General features: G+C 42.0%; 1 long non-coding RNA gene across 1 annotated transcript in view; it reads right to left on the reverse strand.

Annotated features, from left to right (window-relative positions):
* LOC126249585 (uncharacterized) overlaps positions 1–17,183 on the reverse strand; it is a 183,783-nt gene extending 166,600 nt beyond the window's left edge. Inside the window, exon 1 of the long non-coding RNA XR_007545618.1 lies at positions 17,084–17,183. This is a non-coding gene — a long non-coding RNA (uncharacterized LOC126249585). The remainder of the gene's footprint in view (positions 1–17,083) is intronic.
* Positions 17,184–25,252: the final 8,069 nt, after the last annotated feature.

A 25,252-nucleotide genomic window follows, 5' to 3' on the forward strand; every position in this document is an offset into this window, starting at 1 on the left:
CGTTTAACTGATTTAGGCCTGTCCCAATACCACAACTACTAACACGTTGCCAGAGTTCCCTAGAGCATATTGTATTTTCAGTTCAAAGATTTCCGGTTGGTCTGTAAACTCATTTACGTACTGAAACGAATAGTATGTAAATTTGGAAACACAGGGAATAATAACGTAAAGGCGTAACGAAGAAGAACCATACATAACGCAAATTTTCAAAATTTGTCCAATAAACTGTTTTCACTTTGCAAACTACTGATAATACTTAAAAACATCCTGTTTTGTGTACAGCATTCCGCATTTGCCCTTTGTCGGCAGTCAATAAATTCTGCCCACACCCTAACAAAATTTCGTTACAATAAATATTTATGTAATATGTACGGTACTCTTTCAAAATCACCCGTAGTTACGAATCGTCAAATGCCATATCGTGCAGCTCTTTATTATTTCCATCTGTGATTTTGGGAAGTTCTTTGCATGAATCATCTCCAAGAGAAGTACGGCTATGGTTGAATTCAATACCCCGTTTCCTATCAGAATCAACTTAGAAAGAATTTTCGTTCACGATAAAACACGAAAGCATATAATTTAATAATGGCGTGTTTCCAGTTTATACTTTTGACTGAATCACATACAACGTAACTGCGTTGAAAATCCGTATAATCAGCATTAATCTGCAGATGAAAATCACACATGATACCAACGCTATCTGCGGGCGAGCCCGAGAATTATTCTACCTTCTGTAAGTCTAGCATTTTGTTTGGCGAAAGTGAATACAGTGAGCTGCAAGCGTATAAAAATGGACCTGCATATTTACTGTGCATATAATTGCCATGTGCGGATAGGTACTTTAATGGTGTCAGGCGACATGAGACTCTTAATCTGAGAGCTGGCAGTAGTAGGTTCTTCATTTTCGCAGCTTCAGTTGACCCAGACGGGACCTATCATCTATTAGCGTCGACTGTGTCACTAACGAAAGTCGCCCACGAACGTGATAAAAGTCTAGCATAATCTCGAGGAGAAATCTAGCAGCAGACTTTCAACCCAGTGACTCTGTCAGCAGAAGTAGAGATTAGAGTGTGTTATTAAATATAGGAGGTAACTGTTTCATGATAGTTGTATAAATACAGTCTCTTTTCTCCCCTGACGTTCTAAATAAATCTTATCCGACTAGGGCCTTACATCTGATTAAACTATGATTCTCATTATTTGTTTCTTTGATCCTGTCTCAATACGGTTTCAGTCAAAAAAGTCGCTACATACAGCCACCTGGGTAAAGGAGCTAGCATTTTGTATGAAATGCATACTTTTATAACAATAATCCACCAGAGTTCCTTTTTTTCTGTTTACCGCTACCGATTCCAAGCGATGGCTCATTCTCAAGCGGTAGCTAGATACAGTAAAATTATTATCAGCCTTCGCTCGAAATCGGTAACGCTAAGGAAAGTACTTGGGCTCGACAAACACATTTGCACCAAAATCCCGTGAGGGATCATTTAAAGGTTCCTTACTGCACAGATTATATTAGTTTATCTGCAAACCTCTGCAGTAGTCCGTCAGAGGGGGCTGAGTATGTCATGCTGAATTCGATCTTTGCCTGCCAATATGGCAGTCGAGACAGTAAAGATGGTGCAGTATATGTGAAGTTGAATTTTTTAAAGTTATTTGTGTAGTGTAGCGTCATATGGGTTGGCGGTTGGTAATCTACAGTACTAATGTATTGGCGGTTGGTAATCTACCGTACTAATGTATTGCGATTGGTTGAGATGAAGTTACGGCGAACTCTCCTTCGTAATGACGGTATTAGTGTATAAAATCAATAATTCACATGTTCTCTGGTATCTATCATAGTTCAAAAATATTATCGCCAGTTAGAAACGGATACTGATGTAAGGCTAGTACTTAATTCCGATGTTAGTGATGATAATGATGAACACCTCGCTGCTAGCGATAGTGGTACGGCAAGTTGGAGAATGAGCGATAGAAGCTGTGAAAGTGAATTACAACCTTCTCCTTCTAAGAAGTTTGAAGTAGAAAGCGTTGTCACGGTGTTTGATGACAACACACCTGAGAACATATGCGATCATTATCACGTCAGAGGTTTCATAAACTGCTGAAAAGGTCCCCTGAACTAAAGGCTAAAAGCAATATTAAAAGCGTCTGGACTACGTGGCAAAGAGAAGAGAAGGCAGTACCGAATTCAAACGAAATAGTACTCTGCATTTCAATATCATCAAGCAGAGTGAAATGGCGAACTTTGATGCAGCGCGTGAATGCGACTCTTCCGTTCATTATTGGCATTTACATCATAGGGCATTTGACGTAGCCAGAAATTTCGGGTGTACAAACTTTACACCGTCACTGGGATTTTAGTATAAGATAACATCACACCATGCAACTATCCTCCAGGCACAATAATGTAAGAACAACGAAGAAGTCAATGCGCATATCACGACAGAAAACATCAAGACGGGTTCTTTACGGAACTACGGTGAGTCAGTCCAACTACGAGCTTTTTTCCGAAAGAACGCTATTCATGAGGAACAGTGTCTCGACGATCGTGTGTAAAATGAAATAGAAAAGGGGTGCCCTCTGAATGTGAGCAGGAAGGTGACGAAAGAACATCTAAGGACGATTTTTTGGTCAGTTTTGAATCAACATGTGGTAGCAAAGTCATTAGTACTCTGTGAATCCGGGTCTGGACATAAGGACGAACAAGTATACTGAAAGACTCTGGAGGAAAAGATGTAGTTTTAAAGATCATTTGCCGGCCGCGGTGGTCTCGCGGTTCTAGGCGCTCAGTCCGGAACCGCGCGACTGCTACGGTCGCAGGTTCGAATCCTGCCTCGGGCATGGATGTGTGTGATGTCCTTAGGTTAGTTAGGTTTAAGTAGTTCTAAGTTCTAGGGGACTGATGACCACAGATGTTAAGTCCCATAGTGCTCAGAGCCATTTGAACCATTTGAAAGATCATTCTACCTACACCTACAAACCATGCACAAGCTCTGGACGTGTATTTCTTCAGAAAATATAAAATAAATGCCAAGAGAGTAACATACCTGCTGAAACTACATTCCAGGAACATACAATCAAAATTAAATGACAGTTTCTTTCTCATGAAAATGCGTTTTGTTGTTGATCATCATTTATCCGTGGAAGTATAGAGATAAACGCTTCGTTATGCATGAAAGAACGTTGGCTACGGTGTTGGTGAACCTTTGGACAGCTATAAGAGTGTCACTGATGTGGCGTTCAGTGCTGATGATAGAGAACGCGCAGTAATGAAATGTGATCAACTTCTTTTTCTACTCTGTGCGTTTTGTACTCATTCATATTGCTTTGAGCATTTTATTGAAAGTTCTCACTTGCATTTATAGTTAAGATATTTGCATTGCGTTTGGCTTCTGCAAGGGCATTTGGCATATAGAGCACATTTAAAGAGTCTAGTAGAAAAGCGACACACACTAGTACATTAGAAAGCACATAATGGTCCTGTAACCAAAATTTCACACAGATATAGCCGTTAGAAATAATTTCCTTGCCAGAGCACTTCCGTAGGGTTGCCGACTCTTACTGCGACTGGAACAATGCGGCTTTTGCCCAATCGTCAATCTGTTAACACGTTTCGAAGGGTCATTTGAAACTTGGTCCATATGCACATTATTGCTTTACGAAAAGAAATTTCGTCAGCATAGGATGTCGACAAACGAATTAGCGGATATTACAGAAAGTTATTCGAACTTTCAGTCTCTATCCTGAGACGCAAAACACGGAATATCTGCCTACGTGAGCGCGCTATTGCGAAAGCGGTGCGGCGCGGTGACCGCACAATAATATCAGACAGATGAAAGGAATGGAATTGTCCTACGTGAGTGCACACACGCGAGTCATCGAATACCGCGCGATACGGCTAAAGGACTTGACCAGTGTGTTTGATATTTTCCCGCGAAGTGTACGCGGTCTGCGGTTAACTTACAGTTGGATGAGTGGTGTTCAAGAATGTTATGTATTGTGGGACATGAGAAATAAAAAATATTAATATCGTACCGTGAATGGGAGGAAGTTGCAAGAATAATTGGTACTACAAATGCACACATACAACAAAGTTATTAAGCAGCGTATTTTGTATTCATTGTATAGGAGTTTGATCGAAATACAGTTTAAAATTTTCTCTCATTTTACAGAGCAGCTCGTGAAGAAGCGTGATATATATTTTGTAAATTGCATTGTGCTATTTTCGATATATTTCGGTACGCATCCTGGAAAAATGCAGCCTCAGCAGCATTTATTGATTCAGGATCAGGAATGCTGTTACAGTTTTCGTAATATATGCCGAATTTTTTACAATGGTTTCGATAGGCTTAAGCAAAATTCTAAATTCATATGTTATATAAACAAAAGAACATTCTGTCACCATTCTTGCCCAAGATAAGCGGTAGTTGTATCTCTCTGCAGCATCACCTACAGTCTTTGTCATTTCCGGAAAAGGCCTCATTACTAGAGTAAATTTGCATCCCCCAGGAGATCATATGGACACTTTCTAGCCTATGCTGGAAGATATTCTTATTAAATATTTTTAGTGTTCCCATTTCTAGTGCGTGTCGGAAGGGGCAGTAATCAAAAACACCTGCGTCATTCTGTTTGCCACAGAAGCCTACATTCAGCATAAAAAACCTAATATTTGCATCACTGGAGTTAATAATTCTATAGAAAAGAAGAATGTGTAGCAATAATACATCTAACCGGATTTACTGGGCTTTGTAATGCGAAAGAGTTTCCCATCAGTACTTCCAAGACAATTACAGAACTGCCACTTGTTTCAAGAGCATTGTGCTATTTTTTAAAGTAATTTTCTGTTGGTTCGAACATGTGGTTTGTTAACAGCGTTATCCATCTAGCTTTACAAACTTCTACAACAGTTGTGGAAACAGCCGTTGTTGAAATTCTGAAAGAAAAAGCGAGTTGGCGGAACCGTATCAGTTGAATTCAATTACAGAACAGGTTTTATGGCATTCACTACATAATGAAACGTTTTAGATAGCATTCTAGCTTACTCAATGAGTAGTAAAGGTTGACATTTCAATTATTCATAAAAATCGTGAAATTCTCTGTGTGTAGGCCTTTCCAAATAGACTACATATTATTACTTTCACTCCTTTGTCACGCACAATGTTTCTTCATTATTTGATACTTGAAATGCGAGTTTTTCATTGAAAATGTCTTCGTCTGTCTGTAATGAAAGCACTGTGCTGACTGGGCGGGCGTTCTGAATGTGGAATAATGCATATACTTCCATCAACTGATTGTGAGCTGCAAGGAACATGCAAGTGGCGCCCTCATGCAGCGCGAACAAATAAAATACTTCAACTTCTTTTTTTCTCCATAGTGGATATAGAGATGGTCTTAGTTACAACTTTAAAAACTATTTTGATATGTTAGTTAATGCTATCGGTAATGTCGCAGCTAAAATGAACCAAAAGTAGAATACCCAGCGACCACATTTTTCACTGTAAATCCTTCAAATTTTTTACGAAGTTTAGTCAGAAAACAATATCGCAGTAACTATGACGAATATCCAAAAAATAGACACTTCGTTACCAAGCTGTTATGTCAAACTACGAGATGTGCAAAAAATAATTTTTTTGGACCGATTACTTTCTTCAGAATAGAATGAGAAGTATTTTATAGTAAAGAAAACGCACAAAAGCGAAAGAAGTTTTTTTATTTTTTAAAACGAAAGGAGACTCTCTGCCCAAAATACTAACTCCATGAGTTGATGTAGCTTTGTTTCATTAAATACAGTATTCTTTATAGCATGAAGATCGCAAAACTAATTGCGAATAACAGCAGTCAACACTTTATAAGCATTCAAATTTTCATAAAAATTATAACAATTAAAAAGTCAAGAATGATTATGTGTTTCTAAATTCCGCATAACTGTATGAAGGTGTTTTATTCGCAGCTACTGGTTTCACAAGAGTATAGACTCATCTTTAGGTTTATAAGGTTACATTTCTGTGCTGTAGATGGGGAATTACGGAGTTCCAGCTTTCGGGAAGTTGTCCACATGAAGAGTCAGTCAACAGTGGTGGGCTGTCATAATAAAATTGAGAACACCCAAAAGATACTTCTCAAAATATACAAAGCATCACTGTTTAATGAACTTTGTATATTTTGACAAGCATCTTTTGGGTGTACTCAATTTCATTATGACAACCTACCAGTGCGGTTTGATTCTTAACGTGGACAGATTCCTAAAAGCGGGGACTCCTTAACTGTTCATCTAGAGTATGGAAATGTAACCATTATAAACCTAAAGATGCGTCTATACTGACGTGAAACCGGTAGTGCTAATAATGTTCTTTCATACAACCATGCGGCTTTCGGAAGGGCTTCATCATTCTTGTCTTTTAACAGATACAATTTTTATGCTAATCTGAATAGATATTGACTGCTGTTATTGCTATTCACAATCTGTCTGAGCTGTGGCTGCCCTCTCCAGAAAGTTGTTTGGAAAACAAACTTTTCTCATGCATTTTCATCAGCCGCCTCGCGGGTGGGCTGCGCACGTAGCACAGAGTAATCGGATCACAGCATTTCCACCTCTCCCTTCGTGAGCGGTCAGATGCATACGCAGCGCAGCGCGGGACTCCGAGTGTAGGCGAGCGATCCAATACAAAGCTGTGTGATGCGGCTACTCTGTCCTACCTGCGCAGCGCGGCCGATCCCATTACACGTGAGAAATGGGTCTTCCGACTTTCCTGCTGTAAAACATACTGTATATTAATGAGGCAGAGCTATATTATCCGCTGTTGTTAGTTTTTCGGTAGAGATTCTCCTTTTACTTTAAAAAATTAAATACTTATTTCGGTTTATGCGTTTTCGCCATTATACATTACTTCTCATTCGATTCTGAGGAAACTAATTGGTTCATAAAATTAATATTTTTCGCATCTTATAGTTTTACATTGCAGCTTGATGATAAAGTGTCTTTTTTTTCAAAACTGCTCCTTAATTGCTAAGTAGGCTATCGCATAAAATTTGAAGGTTTTACAGTGAGAAATGTTGTCACTGGCTTCCTTCGTTTGGATCAGTTTGGGTCATACATTGTTGCGTATGAAATGCAACTAAAACACCGGAATTGTTTTTAAAACTGAACGAAGAGACATATCTCACAGCAGAATGTAGGAAACAGAAGTTGAAGTATTTTATTTGAGCGTGCTGGCGCCGATTGCGCTACCTAAGCAGCTCAGCCGAGAAGAGTTCGTGGAAATAGGCGCGTTATTCCGCCATCAGCACGCCGGTCCAGTCAGCACAGGTACGTTCATTATGGACAGATGAAGGACGTTTTTAATGACGTGTATATTAAAATTAAAATACTGAAGAAACATCGTCTACGACAAAGGGATGATACTAGTAGCTTAAGTTGTATATATGGAAAGGCATATTAACGGAGCCGCGCGGTCTAAGGCGTTTGGTCACGGTCCGAGGGGCTCCCCCCGTCGGAGGTTCGAGTCCTCCGTCGGGCATGGGTGTGTGTGTCGTCCTTAGCGTAAGTTAATAAAGTTTAATTAAGCAGTTCTTTCAGCTTATCGAGGTCTCATATCCTTCATTTCCCACGTTTTTGCAAACTCTTTAGTTTTAATCTGCAGTTCGTTATTACCCCGGCAGTTTGGACACATAAGACCTTACCACAAATTTCCAATATTAACGGAGAATTTCACCATCTGTATGAAGAACTGAATTGTTGAATATTGCTACCCAAGAAGTACGCTCGCAAGTTACCAACAACGTTTCATTATACAGGGTCGTCCATTGATAGTGACCGGGCGAAATATCTCACGAAATAAGCATCAAACAAAAAAATTACAAAGAACGAAACTCGTCTAGCTTGCAGGGGGAAACCAGATGGCGCTATGGTTGGCCAACTAGATGGCGCTGCCATAGGTCAAACGGATATCAATTGCGTTTTTTTTAAATAGGAACCCCCATTTTTTATTACATATTCGTGTAGTACGTAAAGAAATATGAATGTTTTAGTTCGACCACTTTTTTCGCTTTGTGATAGATAGCGCTGTAATAGTCACAAACGAATAAGTACGTGGTATCGCGTAACATTCCGCCAGTGCGGACGGTATTTGCTTCGTGATACATTACCCGTGTTAAAATGGACCGTTTACCAATTGCGGAAAAGGTCAATATCGTGTTGATGTATGGCTATTGTGACCAAAATGCCCAACGGGCGTGTGCTATGTATTCTGCTCGGTATCCTGGACGACATCATCCAAGCGTCCGGACCGTTCTCCGGATTGCTACGTTATTTAAGGAAACAGGAAGTGCTCAGCCACATGTGAAACGTCAACCACGACCTGCAACAAATAATGATGCCCAAGTAGGTGTTTTAGCTGCCATAGCGGCTAATCCGCACATCACTAGCAGACAAATTGAGCGAGAATCGGGAATCTCAAAAACGTCGGTGTTGAGAATGCTACATCAACATCGACTGCACCCGTACCATATTTCTATGCACCAGGAATTGCATGGCGACGACTTTGAACGTCATGTTCAGTTCTGCCACTGGGCACAAGAGAAATTACGGGACGATGACAGATTTTTTGGACGCGTTCTATTTAGCGACGAAGCGTCATTCACCAACAGCGGTAACGTAAACCGGCATAATATGCACTGTTGGGCAACGGAAAATCCACGATGGCTGCGACAGGTGGAACAACAGCGACCTTGGCGGGTTAATGTATGGTGCAGCATTATTGGAGGAAGGATATCGGGGCCCCATTTTATCGATGGCAATCTAAATGGTGCTATGTATGCTGGTTTCCTACGTAATGTTCTACCGATGTTACTACAAGATGTTTCACTGCATGACAGAATGGCTATGTACTTCCAATATGATGGATGTCCGGCACATAGTTCGCGTGTGGTTGAAGCGGTGTTGAATAGCATATTTCATGACACGTGGATTGGTCGTCGAAGCACCATACCATCCGCACGTTCACCCGATCTGACATCCCCGGATTTCTTTCTGTGGGGAAAGTTGAAGGATATTTACTATAATGATCCACCGACAACACCTGACAACATGCGTCAGCGCATTGTCAGTGCATGTGCGAACATTACGGAAGGCGAACTACTCGCTGTTGAGAGGAATGTCGTTACACGTATTGCCAAATGCATTGAGGTTGACGGACATCATTCTGGGCATTTATTGCATTAATGTGGTATTTACAGGTAATCACGCTGTAACAGCATGCGTTCTCAGGGATGGTAAATTGACAAAGGTACATGTATCACATTAGAACAACCGAAATAAAATGTTCAAACGTCCCTACATTCTGTATTTTAATTTAAAAAACCTACCTGTTATCAACTGTTCGTCAAAAATTGTGAATCATATGTTTGTGACTATTACAGCGCCAACTATCACAAAGCGAAAAAAGTGGTCCAACTAAAACATTCATATTTCTTTACGTACTACACGAATATGTAATAAAAATGTTGGTTCCTATTTAAAAAAACGCAGTTGATATACGTTTGACCTAAGGCAGCGCCATCTAGCGGGCCAACCATAGCGCTATCTGGTTCCCCCCTTCAAGCTAAACAAGTTTCATTCTTTGTAGTTTTTTAGTTTGACGCTTATTTTGTGAGATTTTTGGCCCGGTCACGATCAATATACCACCCTGTATATGGACACTGTAAAACCAAGTCTGTAATTTGGTTGGTTTGTGTGATTAAAGGGACCAGACTGCAACGGTCATCGGTCCCTAGTCTGTAATTTGATTCAAACTATACAGTTTCGCCAACTCGCTCTTTATTTCAGGATTTAAGAAGAATGGCTATTTACGCAATCGTTTTAGAACTTTGTAAAAGTCTATGGACAACATCGTTAACGCATTACTTGCCGGTGTCAACAGAGGATGACGTTAAAAAATAGCGCAATGCTTTTGGGACAAATGGCAATTCCCTAAATGTCTTGGCAGTATCGATGGAAAACACAATCGCATTAAAAATCCAAGTAAATCTGGTTCCATTTATTATTGCCATAAATCCCTTTCGGTTTGATTATTAGTTGTCACTGATGCAAATTATGGGTTTGTTATGGTGAATTTAGGCTCCTAAGCCAAGGGGAGCGACGCAGGTGTTTTTGATGGATTCACCTTCCGACATACGATAAAAATGGGATGACTAAAAATATCTGAAATATATTTTTTGCCAGGATCGTGTATCAAGTGACCATATGTTTTTTAGGGTATGTAGAATTTACTCTAAAGAAATATTTAATGATCTCTTTTCCTAAAAGACTATAAGTTCTCTGTCAAGAATGATCGTAGAATGTTCATGTCGTTCCATAGAGGTTAAATTATGAATTTTGCAAAAACCTGTCGAAACCAATGTAGAAAATGCAGTGCATATTGTGAAAGCGATAGCATTATTACACATCATCCATGATCTTGAATCACTAATGAGACTGAGGTTGCTTTTTCTCAGGATGTATGCCAAAATATACCAAAAACAGCAGAAGATAATTTGTAAAACAAATAAAATCCTTTATTTCGAGCAGCTGTGCACTTGAGAGAAAATTTAAAACTGTATTTTGAGCAAAATCCCATACAAAGAATCTAAACCATGGTGCTTAATGAATGTGATATATGTGCTTATTTGTAGCGCCCGCTTTTTTGGAAACTGAGAGAATATTTAAAATTGAATTTTGAACAAAATCCTATATAAGGAACGCAAATTATGATGTCTAATAAACGTTTCGTATGTACGTATCTGTAATACCCGTTATTTTGGCAAGTGAGGGAAAATTTTAAATTATATTTTGAACCACATATTATGTAAGGAACGCAAAGACCGGAACCCGTCAGGATCTCTGAAACGACGAGTGAAGAACACCTGATAGTTCTAGAGGAATATGAGGCGGCTAAGTACCAATATAGTCCTGGAGCTCAGCAGGGAGGTATATCATTCGTGTTTGGACTGGTATCATATACAGATATCGGATACGTCTCATCGCTAGCGAGGGTAATTTATCAGCTGTGTAGTATCGAGATAGGTTTCTCCAGTCTGCTGAACATCCTTGCTGGTAAAATTTCGTCTATGGGTTCGTCTTTCAAGACTGCTACGAGTAGAGCTCTGGTCACCTTGTCCATACCCTTGTTGACTGTCTACAATTTCAAAAAATGGTTCAAATGGCTCTGAGCACTATGGGACTTAACATCTGAGGTCATGAGTTCCCTAGAACTTGGAACTACTTAAACCGCCGGCCGAGGTGGCCGAGCAGCTCTAGACGCTAAAGTCGCAGGTTCGAATCCTGCCTCGGGCATGGATGTGTGTGATGTCCTTAGGTTAGTTAGGTTTAAGTAGTTCTAAGTTCTAGGGGACTTATGACCACGGCAGTTGAGTCCCATAGTGCTCAGAGCCATTTGAACAATTTGAAGATGCCATCGCCGTCGGCGAAGACTCAAGCACGAAGGTTGGTTGGTTGGTTTGGGGAAGGAGACCAGACAGCGTGGTCATCGGTCTCATCGGATTAGGGAAGGACGGGGAAGGAAGTCAGCCGTGCCCTTTCAGAGGAACCATCCCGGCATTTGCCTGGAGTGATTTAGGGAAATCACAGAAAGCCTAAATCAGGATGGCCGGACGCGGGATTGAACCGTCGTCCTCCCGAATGCGAGTCCAGTGTCTAACCACTGCGTCAAGCACGAAGGGATGCAAGTTGTCCGCAATAACGTTCACGTAGTCGACAGCTGCCATGATGATTTCGATTACTACCACGGGTCGTATGGAAGCTTAGGAGAACCTCCCCCACAGCTTAATATTCCACCCATCGACCTGTGTCTATACGGCCGTGCATGCTTCGAGCAGCTGTTTGCCTGGATGACGGCGTATCCGGACACTGCCATCGATTTGGGTTAACAAAACGTAAGTGATCACGTATTCATTGCAATCGTAATTTACGATGTCATTGAATCAGGATGGGAACACGTATGGATTGTCTGCTTCGAAGCCCATGTTCAGCTATATGCGCTAAACGGTGCTCTCCATCACTTGTGAGTGAGTCAGGTGTGTACTCTGTCGTCCAATCAGCCACAGAAGCCTTCGCAGAGCAGGCTCGGCTTCGACAGACGTATCGTTATGAGGCATGCACGTCCAACACACTGTCATCTACTCGTGGTTTCGACGTCCTTCGACCACTTTTCATAGATGATTGCAACACTTGTTGTGAATAACCACCCAACTTCACGATTCCTGATACGCTCGTTCGCAGGCCATAGCCAAAGTCGTTAATGTCACAGGATTTCTCCATTTGCAGCTGTCTCTAGAACGATTGCCAGTTCATCTCTTCGCCGTTCATGTATAGGGTGGTTAGAATTAAATTCCCGCTACTTGAGATGAAAACTACTTACCGTATGGTCGCCCAACTTAATAAGAATGATTTCAGACTGTGCACTGGAAAACTTGCGTTGTTAGCAGTGCTAGTGTCATTACGTGACGTTAGGGACCGGTATTGGTGGACGACGTAGGGTTCAAACACAAACATCAGTATGCTTTACAGTTGCAGACAGTTGCCGGCCGCTGTGGCCGAGCGGGTCTAGGCCCTTCAGTCTGGAACCGCGCGACCGCTTCGGTCGCAGGTTCGAATCCTGCCTCGGGCATGGATATGTGTGATGTCCTTAGGTTAGTTAGGTTTAAGTAGTTCAAAATGGCTCTGAGTGCTATGGGACTTAACTCCTGAGGTCATCAGTGCCCTAGAACTTAGAACTACTTAAACCTAACTAACCTAAGGACATCACAAACATCCATGCCCGAGGCAGGATTCGAACCTGCGACCGTAGTGGTCGCGCTGTTCTAGACTTTAGCGTCTAGAGCTGCTCGGCCACCTCGGCCGGCGGTTTAAGTAGTTCCAAGTTCTAGGGAACTCATGACCTCAGATGTTAAGTCCCATAGTGCTCAGAGCCATTTGAACCATTTTTTGAAATTGTAGACAGTCAACAAGGGTATGGACAAGGTGACCAGAGCTCTACTCGTAGTGCTGTTTCTTCAAAACAATAGCAACAGTGCTGTTGCTCTTCGTGAGTATCCGACGCATTAAACGAATACAGACAGGTCGTTTTCCCGCATCGGACTTGAACAATGCGAATCGGAAGTTCGAATTAACTGGCAATTTGGGAATTGCTCCTGGGAGAGACCTACGGCCAATTGCGCCACAAATTGTTTAAGAAGTTACTGTTGCCATGGCTGAGAATGCTGGACGCAGTGGGCAATCTCCAAGCAGTGCACGAGCTATGTCAATTGTCAAATGTGTGTGAATTCCTAAGGGACCAAACTGCTTAGGTATCGGTCCCTAGACTTCACACTACTTAAACTAACTTATGCTAAGAACAACACACACACCCATGCCTGACGGAGGACTCGAACCTCCGGCGGGAGGGGCCGCGCGAGTTGTGTCACAACAAATGGTTCCAATGGCTCTGAGCACTATGCGACTTAACTTCTGAGGTCATCAGTCGCCTAGAACTTAGAACTACTTAAACCTAAGGACATCACACACATCCATGCCCGAGGCAGGATTCGAACCTGCGACCGTAGCGGGCGCTCGGTTCCAGACTGTAGCGCCTAGAACCGCACGGCCACTCCGGCCGGCTGTGTCACTACAGCTATATATTCCATGGTCCACCGTTCGAAAGGTACTGTGAAAAGTTGTGAAATGGTATCTCTGGTACCCGTCCAGGTTATCGTGGATGCACATGGTCGTCACATTAATCAACGTTTGTGACCTGGTACGTAAATATGGTACGAAATTAACAAATGTCACCCTCCTATGTAGAAATTAAAATGTGTTTCTTTCAATCTTTTATTGGTTATTTCTCTTCCGCATATCTTTACAAATGTTTCCACAAAGTTTCATTGTCCTACGATCATTCGGTTTTCATGGGAGCCCTCTCCAGTAGCAGAGGTTTAACTATAACCACCCTGTAGTTTCTTTACTGCGTCACGTGCTCGCAACGGCAGCAGGCGGTATTCAACACTATAGTGGGCAGTAGTTCTTTTGGTTCATTAGTGCATTTTCTAGCACTGCTCTCTCTCAAATGTGTAAAGACGTCCACTTTAGAACAGACTCCCTACTCTTGCTTAAATTTTTTGTTTGCCTGTAACAGTAAAGGTATTTTGTTTAAACTCCCTGGCAGATTAAAACTTGTGCTGGACCGACGCTCGAACTCGGTACCTTTGTCTTTCGTGGGCAAGTGCGCAACCGACTTAGTTACTCAAGCACGAATCAAGACCCGTCTTCACAGCTTCACTTCCGCGAGTTCCTAATCTCCAATCTTCCATCTTTACAGAACCTCTCCTGCGAAAAATTCATTCTGGAAACGTCTTCCTGCCTGAGGCTAAGCCATGTCTCCGCAATATCCTTTCTCCCAGGAGTGCTAATTTCGCAGGAGATCTTCTGTGAAGTTTTAAGTTTTGAAGGTAGGAGATGAGTACTGGCGGAAGTACAACTGTGAGGAGGGGTCGTGAGTCGTGCTTGGGTAGCTCAGTTGGTAGAGCTCTTGCCAGCGAAAGGCAAAGGCCCACAATTTGAGTCTCTGTCAATTTTCTTTCTGTTGATCTTCAGGTGAACTGAAAAACGCATCACCCCATCATTTATGCTATTCTGATTGGGAAAATGTGTTAGCTAAATAGAACACAACTGCTTAATTATGTACTTACCTTAGGAGGCTATGAATTAATATCAATGTCTGCACCAATCAGATCTTCTAGGAGTTATGCCGAAATCCATCTGGGTGTATTTTCCTCAAGTCATTTTGAGTAGTGTAGGCATGCGGTATTATTTCAGTGTTACGAGAACTGGTAACATTATTATTTCGAATATGAGCAGACAATACTCTGTATCGTAAATTCTTTCTGCGGTATTGACCTAACATCTATCCGCAAACGTTTCTACATCCATTTCTGCTTCTCTTGGTATACCTTGATGATGATCTCCACACATTAAATGCGCTGACAACCAATCTCTATTACAAAAATTCGTGAACACCTGGACGCAAATTCTGAAAAAAGCTGAAGATTAAGGTTTAACGTCCCGTCGACGACGAAATTAATAGACGCAGAGCAGAAGCTCTGATGGAATAAGGGTGATAGGGGAAATGATCCGTAAGTCTCAGGGAAACACGGAAAACCAAAATCAGACTGGCTGGACTGGGATTTGAACAGCCGTCCTTTCGAATGCGAATTCCGTGGGGCTTTTGTGCCACCTCACTCGCTTATATTTAACGAACATCTAACGATTTGACAATGTAAATATTTTACGAATCACATGTTGTATACGAACTTAAGCGCAGTTACCAGAAATTCTGATGTACGTGGGCATGGATACCAATTTACGCCTGTCAGATTCCCCAAAGAGAAAGACATCAACGTTCGAAATATTCCTCAATCAGTCCATCGTAAGAAGAACAGGAAAACCAAATTTTATGCGTATTTTTAATGCAAAATTTCTCGTCAGATATATGAAATTGTTACGTTAAAGAATTTGCCTTATCATAGCTACTATTTTGGAAGCAAATCGTAGCATAGATTTACTTCAAAAGTCGTTGATGCCTCTCGAACATTTATACGGATACGAAGAACGTTGAGCATTATTTTATGAATCGCTTGAGACTTTCCGGCAAAGTGCGAAAGGAATATCAATATTTATAACGTATAGAAGGATATTTGAGATATAACCATTATTTTCATCACAGTGTGTGTGGTACAACCTATTAAACGCCTTACATAATATGGTAATCTGTATAAATGTGGTAGCGCTTTACGGTGATGCCTATTAACTAGACGACGTCAAAGAGGTTGTGCTTCGCCCACGTGTCGCAATTCCGATGCCTACAGGTGGTATTTTAAAGCTGCGCAGCCTTTCGGCCGCCGCGTAGATCTCACTGCTTCGCGGCTTTCACCCACAAGAAATATAAGCCGAAATAACTAAAAAATTTTTTTTTCTTAATCAGAAGCTAAAGAACGCAATAACTTCCGTCTTTGGTGTATACTTTAGAGAATAACTCGCTATGGCGCGTAGGATAATATAACTAAATTTATAAAATACATTACTGTCAGATTTATGCTATCGTTACAATTTAATTTCTTTCACTGAAGAATGTGTAAAATTACGAAAAAATCGAAATCAGAAAATCTCACGCTGCCTCTGGTGTTTAATCGTTCCGTGTCACAAAAAAAAAAAAAAAAAAAAAAAATGTAGCAGAAACTGACTTCGCTATGCAACTAAGCTGTAACACAGTGTCGCCATAGTAGTTTAAGCCTGTATGTTATGTAATGGCAAAAGTCTGCACTATCAATTTAAGAAACGACCGTATACTCTCCTCGTTGCGATAGAAAAATATTACACTCAGGAAATATATACATATATATGTTACATATACAGTAATTTGTGTTGGAATCATGTTAGATACACAGATAAATATAGCATCAGCAGGATGTGAATGTTCCTTTGCACTCATTCAGAGACCTCTATAAATGTGTGCTTGCCATAAGAATGTTAAAGAAAAAATGAGGAAAGATTCAAACAAAAAACCAGTGGCACTTTTCAGAACAAGAGAACGGAGTTACTGAAAAAAAATGGCAAAAACATGAAATTCCATATACATAACATGCGTCGCGGCTTTAAATTCAACAAAAATATGCTATCAGCTATATGTAACACAGCTTTTTTAAGTAACAGAACGTTGTGAGCATTAAGTACATATTATGCTAAGTTAATGATGGATTACGAATAAAATTAGAGATGCGTCTAAGAAAGACGAATTTAAAATAAATTGACGAAAAGCGGACGTCAGTGCATATAGCGCCAATGTTCCTATCTGCCAGCGAATGATAGTTAGACTTATTACAGAAAACATCTACAGTGTTCCTAGAATCCAGTAATCACCTAGATAGAAACGAAACAGTATTTTACTGTGGTCCGTAACTGCCATATGCGTCGAAAATCTAACGAACGTTTCTGGATATGGGATGATATCATTGCTGACAGATAGCGAACGCAAGTGCAGAGCGTTTACGGCACCTGTGTCGGAGGGGCTAGCTGGCGTCGGCTTGGTGTTAGGCGTCTGGCGTTGTTTACGAGGACGCTGCCAGCAACGAAGTGCCGCTGCTCAGCGGGTCTCGGCTCCCAGGCGTCTATGGAGGGACGCCGTTCGGGGGCGCATGCGCCCTGTCGCTTCCCCCACCCCCATCCCATCCGCATCACCCCTATTGGCGGTCGACGTCTGCCCACCGCGCGTGTCACTGCAGCCGAGTATTGCGCTCTCTGGTCTCTGCCTCTTGTGATCGCGCTCTCACAGAGCCGCGTCAGTCAATCAATCAAACCTGCTAACTGTCGGAAGCTGTGAATCAACTTTAGGAGACACTCGGAGCGACGTAGATTTCAGCCGCTAATTCGATGCTATTTACACTGCTAGCCATTTAAATTGCATCACTACGAAGGTTACGAAATATCAGAATTTTACTTATTGTGCGAATACAGTGTAGTAGAGCACGTGATAAAATTTGTGGGTTATCTGGGTATGCAGGGTGTGAAATTTACGAATAGTACATACAGCTGACTCCTCTGGCAGCAACTATGACTATAACCTGACTGAGTACCACGTCGATCTGAGCTTGGATGACAGATAACGATACGTCCTTCCACGCTGCTTCGCCAATCGTAGGTTTGGCGATTTGTGGTGTGCCAGTCTTTCGACAACACTTGATCGAGGTAACTCAGAACAGCGCGAACAATATGCGGTCTTGCGTTCTCTTGTTGAAAGACAGATCTCGAACATAGCGCACAGCTACTAAATTCGTGCATATGCAATTTCTTAAGTAACACAATCTACGTTCTGCATATAAGGAGAGTCAATGCAATGGGTTTCTCTTTCCGAAGTCGCCTTTCAGTGTGGGTTGTTTGTGAGCAGATCGCATAACGCCTCGAGTAGGAGGACAAATGTGTATCAGAAGAGCGTCTGAATTTGACAATGACAACATTTTTGCCTGTCAAGACTACAGTTTATTATTTCGCGAAATTGCTGCTCGCGTTGGATCGGATCCCATAGCTGTCATAGCAATATTGAATCGATGGGTTTAGGAGGACCATACTCAAAGCTGTACAGAATCGCAAAGGCTCCACACGACTTGTGGCAGCTCGAGCGTACAGAGTCGTACAGTCATGTCACGTATTTTGAGTCAGGAAATGGGTTTATTTCGAGCAAGACAAGTATCGACACAGGCGGTGCGACGACGTCTGAAGCACCACAGAATGTCAGCATGGCGGCTATTGTTGCATATTTAGAGACGAGTCCCGGTTTTGTCTGAAAATAAACGCAACTCAAATATAAAAATTTCGTTACATATAAAATTTATTATAAGAAAAGTATTTTCTCATACAGTGCTTTTAAATAAGATGTTCTTCATGCATTTACATTTTTATAGGTATTTACAACATTCAGTTATTTACATTTTTACCGTAATTTGAAGCCTTTTTAACCATCATATTTTTTCACTAGTAACATTATTCATTTTCTAGGGTGAAATTTTTTACTCTACAGCGGAGTGTTCGCTGATACGAAACTTCCTGGCAGATAAAAACTGTGTGCTGGACCGAGACTCGAACTCGGGACCTTTGCCTTTAGCGGGCAAGTGCTCTACCGGTAGGTAGTGCTGCCAGGAAGTTTCATTATTGACAGTATAAACCAGTAAGCTATGTACACTGTTTACAATAATAAGTTTTGATGCAGTAATGGCCCCAGGCCAGTGTACGACGGTTGGAACTTAAATAGTGGTAACTATTTATTCACAACCGATACAAAAGAGTTGCATGTTTGCACCTGTTGCTGTCTTTCAAAGTAGTCACCAGCGTTGTGTAGAACCCGTTGCCAGCGATGTGGAAGGGTAGTATACCGTTAGCAGAGCCTGTTCTGCTGATGGTGCGAATGCAGCCTGTCGAATCTCTGGAACAGTTCTGAAGCGAATGCCACGAAGTGGTTCCTTCATATTCGGAATCAAATCAAAGTCACAAAGACTTAAGTCCGGGGAGTATGGTGGATGGTACAGTACTTCTCAGTGCCATCGACCGAACAGAGCAGCCACAGCTTGCGCTATATGCGCCCGCGCATTGTCGTGAAAAATGATGGGTGGGTTGCGCAGAAGGTGTCGTCGCTTCTTTCGCAAAGCTGGTCGCAGGTGATGCTCCAAAAACGAACAGTAATACTGTGCATTGGCGGTCTGCCGTGGAGGAACGTAATGAGTTAGGATAACACTATCACAGTCGTACACGAGAATCACCATAACTTTCATCATCCTGGGGCTCTGACGCACTTTCGACTTTCGTGGCGACCCATAATGACGCCATTCGTTGGATTGGCGTTTCAGTTTTGGCTCGAACGATATGGCCCCTGTCTCATCCAGTGTTTCGATACGGCGTAAGATTCGACAGGCAGTAGACCGCACCATTCGCACCATCAACAGAATAGGCTCTGCTAACGGTATACTACACCTTCCACATCGCTGGCAACGGGTGTACACAACGCTGGTGACTACTTTGAAGGACAGTAACAGGTGCAAACATGTAACTCTTTTATATCGGTTGTGAATAAATAGTTGCCACTATTTAAGTTCCAACCCTCGTATATCCTTTATCGGGAAGTACACTGGTGTGCAAAACTTACGGATGAAAGTAATTTTTGCGTGATGCCTCACTGCCAAGTAACATAGCTCGATGAAACCTGGACCGTACAAAGAAAGAGCTGCTACAGTACAGCACGTAACGTAACTGAAAGAAATGAGACTTTTCTTCAAAGACGATAATTACGCTGAAGGCATCGCAAATTGTGATGGTCTCCTGGACATTGTAAAAGGCGAGAGATGGTTCTTAATACGATGTGTGATCACCACGGGCGGCACTGCATATTTAGCAACGTGCTCTCATGCTGGCCTGGAGGTTGATAAGGAGTATTTATGATATGACGAACCATTCGTGCACCAGCGTTGGTGACAACCGGTGGATGGCCGTTGGTTCATGTGGACGTGCTGCTGTACATCTCTCCAATGCATCCCACAGGTGTTCGATGGGATTTAAGTCGGGGGAACGGGCAGGGCGGTCCATTCGCTGAACAAATTCTCGTTTCAAAAGTTCCTCCACATGTGCAGTTAGATGTGGTCGCACATTGTCATCCTTAAAAATGGAGTCAGGGCCGAATGAACCCCTGGATGGACACACATGGGGAAGCAGTACAGTGTTACAATAACGCTGACCGGTTAGAGTACCATGCTCAAACATTGGGAGATCAGTGCCCCCATGCAATATTATACCTCCCCACACCACAACACCTGGAACAAATGGCTCTGAGCACTATGGGACTCAACTGCTGAGGTCATTAGTCCCCTAGAACTTAGAACTAGTTAAACCTAACTAACCTAAGGACATCACAAACATCCATGCCCGAGGCAGGATTTGAACCTGCGACCGTAGCGGTCTTGCGGTTCCAGACTGCAGCGCCTTTAACCGCACGGCCACTTCGGCCGGCCACCTGGAACACCAAACGATTATGTTCGACAGTGTTCCTGTATGCATTATGTATTCCTACTTATCGTTATATGAGGTTACATCCGGCTTTATAATTTTGGTGGTCCACGTGCTATGGTGTGTGTGTGGGGGATGGGGGTGGTAGGTGGGGCGTGGGGGGAGCGGAGGAACGGGACAGATCTTTGAACACGGTATACCCACCGGTTAACGTTATTGTGACTGTACTCCTTCCCCATGTGCGTCTTTTAAGTGTTGCATTCGGCGCTTACATGGTACGAGCTTTTGGAATGAAAGGTTATTCGTCGAATGGCCTGGTCTACCCGTTCCCCCGACTTAAACTCCATTGAGCACGTGTGGAATGCGTTGAGGAGACGTAGCGCAGTACGTCCACGTCACCGACGACCTTCACCGTTTATAAATCTCGCTGGTGAACGAACGATTCGCTGTACCGCTAGTACTACTGAAAGGGTACAGTACCGCCCAACATTGAGAATAGGTACGAAATTCTTGTCAGAACAACACATTTTTTGTGTAAAAGTAACTCAATAATTTCAATTAATACAGCGAAGCCGGATACCAGTGTGGGAAAGAATGACAAGTTATTTATTTAATTGATCACATGTGCACTTCCGCAAAATAAATCCCTACATCCCGTTTGGTGAGATCTGTGTGGTGTAAATGAATGAATGTATGGTCGTCTGCTAACCACAGATAGTGAATCGATATGAGCATCTTTGAGTCGATCCTTTGGGTACCTTTGGTGAGACCAAAGAGATGGAAGTTACCAGAGCTTTTGAGCGTTTGAAATGTGGCCGACCAATAAGGTAGCAAGGTGCTTCTCCCACTTCGAGAGAGGTGCGAGAGAACGAAAAGACGGCCATGTTTCAGACTCGGCACTCTGGCGCTGAACCTTCTGCTGTGAAGACCTGTTTTTTGTTGTGCTCCGTAATGAAAGCGTGGAGGCATGGTATGGATGTGGAATACTTAAGAGTAGTTAGAACTAATCATTTCTCTTTCCTAGGATCTTTTGTGGGGAAAATTACAAAGTGAGGCAGGTAATTTTAAAGGGATTATAGTAAACCAACGGTCACAAAGGGACCACGTGTAGTTATAAGTTGAGATACTAGCGTGGGTACAATAAGCTGAAATATTTAAGAATTAATATCGTGTGTACCATAAGCTGAAATATTTGAGAATTAATAGCGTGTGTACAATAAGCTGATATATTTAAGAATTGCGTGTGTATCATAAATTGAAGTATTTAAGAAATATCATTCCGTGTGACGCTGAATTTAAACTCTGAGAGAAAATCAAGGTGAGTCGGCCGTTTTTCCAGCAACGCCACTTGGCTTGCATTGCACAGGAAGACGAGCGTTTATCTCCAGAGTTCACAGTAGGAAACTGGAATTACAAATTGGGGCAGTGTCGAGTGAAACTGGGTTAAATATTGATTGAAGTGGGAAAGCGGAAAATGATGAAGTTGTAACGGTTTTTGTGTATTATTTCAGATTGTTGTATTGGGTATGTCTTGTAATTTGAATATGTGTGTTTTGCATGGGAGTAGCAAGGTAGTTTCGGAAAATTTTGTGGGTATGCCTGTTCCTCCTGCATCGCTCGATCTGGAGGAATGTTTCTGGAGAATGATTGTGAGAGGCGAAGTGTGAGGTATAATAAAAGATCCACCATCCGATCCAGGGAGTGCACAGTTGTGGTAGATAGATTACGAGACCGTAGTATGGAAATTCTCTTGTGATATTGTCGTAGGTTGTAGAATTTGTGTGCTAATGAATAAATCAAATAGTGAAAAGAAAGAGATTAGTGGCCTATTTCATTAAATTGTATGTTATCATAATGTCCCGAATTTGTATAAAAGCCGTTAAATCAAAGACAAAGAGTAAGTGTGGTATTGCCAGTGCGTAGTGTGCAGACAGAGTTCTATAGTCAGATGCGTGTTTCCGTTGCGTATTATTCATGCAGGAGGATAATTTATAACAAAATCGTAAGATACGAGAATTCATGTTGCTAATCCACTCGCTTGGCAAACCACCCATCTTGCAGGCCTGACTGCTTGATGCCACAGTATGAGAAAGGCAAGTGGGTGCCTCTCATAATTTCGACCCTGCCAGGATGTTTAAATTGTTAGGATAATTGTTGCCAGGATTATTTATTGGTTAGGATATTTTGTTGCCAAGATTCCGTTTTTGTCACGATAATTTTGTTGCCAGGATCATTTTTGTTAGGATATTTTGTTGTTAGGGTTTGCTGTTAAATTTTTTTTTTGATGGAATATATTGTGATAGCGCTAAGAAGTAAAGTTTTTTCCGTTTGCAATTTCTTTCTGGATTGGTGAGGATCTTTTATTTTATTTTAGGTAATTAATTGCAGTATAGCACAAGGCTAGAAGATTGTTTTATAATTTTTTTGTGTAATGTCCGTAGTAACTAGGTCGCAGGCTAAAAGTATAGTCACCATGGAGAATAACGATTCTGGCGTGAATGTAGCAGTGCAGCGGGAAGTAGGTGTTGACCGTGAGTTAATGAGAGGGGACGGCAGGCACTCCGAAGAGGCTGTATTGTTCAGTGGACCGCTGCAAGGGGAGCCTTTGTGCAGGGGGCTTTGTTCACTATCGGGGGCCTTTCCGAACGACGCGGGCGAGCAGGGACTCGGTCAGGTAGAGAGTGAAAGTGCAGCTACCCTTAGCGAAGCTACGGCTTCTCAGGCGCACGAGGTGAGCGCGCCGAAAGTTGCAAATGACGATATGATGCTACAGTTGTTACAGAGTTTGGTGAGAGATAATAAGGAAAGAGATAGGGAGAATAAGGAAAGGTTAGAAGCGATGAGTAGGGAGACTAAGAAAGGATTGGAAGCAAATAACGAGAGATTAGAAGCGATGAATAGGGAGACTAAGAAAGGATTGGAAGCAAATAACGAAAGATTAGAAGCAATCAATAGAGATAATAAGGAGAGAGATAGGGAGACTAAGGAGAGATTGGAAACAATGGATAGGGGAAATAAAGAGGCAATGAGGAAGCTCCACACAGTTATCGATGAGCGTTTGCCCGCAGTTAATAATCGGTTAGATGAGGGGGAGAAGAATCTGGATGCGTTGAAGCAAGTATGTGATGCCGTAAAAGAAAAAGCCAATAATCTGGAGGTACGAATAAGTGCAATAGAGAGCGATGTTACAGAACGTAGGGACGTTTTGCCGGATGAGCGAATCGAAGAGGTAGTGGTCAGAATGAATACGATTAGCGCAGATGTAGAAAAGATCAGTACAAGAGGCGAGACAGGTTCTGACAGTACGCAGCGAGAGGTTTGTGCCGATCAGGAGGAGATACAGCCACCATTACAGTTTAAAGAGGCACAATTAGAAATAAGTAGGAAACATAGTGGAGAACTAGCACAGTTGCAATTAGCGTGCAGTAGCGAAGGTGACACACCACCAGGTAGATTTCAGAGGGAGAGTGAGATAAACTCAGAAAGCGAAAATAGGCAGAAAGAGAAAGACGAATTCACAGAGTCAGAAGAACGGTTGTGTCAGATAAAACAGGTGGCAGACCCAACTGGGTATAGTCCAAGGCTGTCTCAATTTCAAGATTCGTTACCTTCATCGAGGGGATTGCTCCGCAAAACGAAGTTTGTATATAACTATCTGAGAGACGAGGCTAGAGCGAAAATGCAGGAAGACCTTAAAGACTGTAGTAGCTATTTAAATGAATTCTGGTCGAAAAGTAAGGAGGACCAGGTTACGCAAAGCATATTGATAATGCCAAATCGTAACGGATGTGGTATAAGGGATTCAGTGTCATGCTATCAAGAGATGTTTAGACGAAACAGGTATTTGGATGTGACATACGAACCAGCGGAGTTCATTAGAATCCATATAACGAAGTTGCCAGCGAAATTGCGCAGAGGAATAGTGATGGCAGGCAGAGGCTTAGACGATTCCGCGTCATTTCAGCACTTGTTACAGGAACTGGGTAATGAGAGCAATATCGTGAACGGAGACACGACTCATAGGTCAGTTAGTGTCGAGGGTAGGAACGGCAGAAACCATCATAATGACAGGAGAGCGTGGAATCCAGGCATTTCATTCTTGTCACAATGGATTCAAGAATAGGAGAAACTAATCCAACATATCAGCCCTTAATATCTTGCTCTTAAAACACATGCAGCTGGCACTGAAAATTGTCTATGTAGCAGGCAAAATCAACTAATATGTAGGAATGCAAATACCATACTTCTGATCAGAGAATAAAACGGCAGTAATGGAATCTGTTAGGTTGGTATCTCAGTAAAATTTGCAACTTTTTATTTCGAACAGTAAAGTAAAAGAATTGTTATGTAATAATGCCAATGAGTCCAGTTTAATTAGTGTGATTTGATTATTGTAGGTACTAAACACGTAATGTAAGAGGTAAACATTGTGATCGAAGTTTTTAAATTAGATGCCATGTGATCTATAGTATGTCATTGTCGTGGTGACAGTTATAATGAAGTGCTGTGTATGGTTATTCGGAATCTGGTGTTAGTGAGAGAGGCCACTAGCACCAAAGTTACTAACACTTGGGTTGCCCAATTCTCCCAGCTTGTATATTCTCTGCACACATTTAATTTTCGTGTAAGCACATATTCCTAACTAGCGAATTCTTTATTGTGTATAGTGGACCATTC

Source organism: Schistocerca nitens, chromosome 3 (assembly GCF_023898315.1).
Source record: "Schistocerca nitens isolate TAMUIC-IGC-003100 chromosome 3, iqSchNite1.1, whole genome shotgun sequence".
Taxonomy (NCBI): Eukaryota; Metazoa; Arthropoda; class Insecta; order Orthoptera; family Acrididae; genus Schistocerca; species Schistocerca nitens.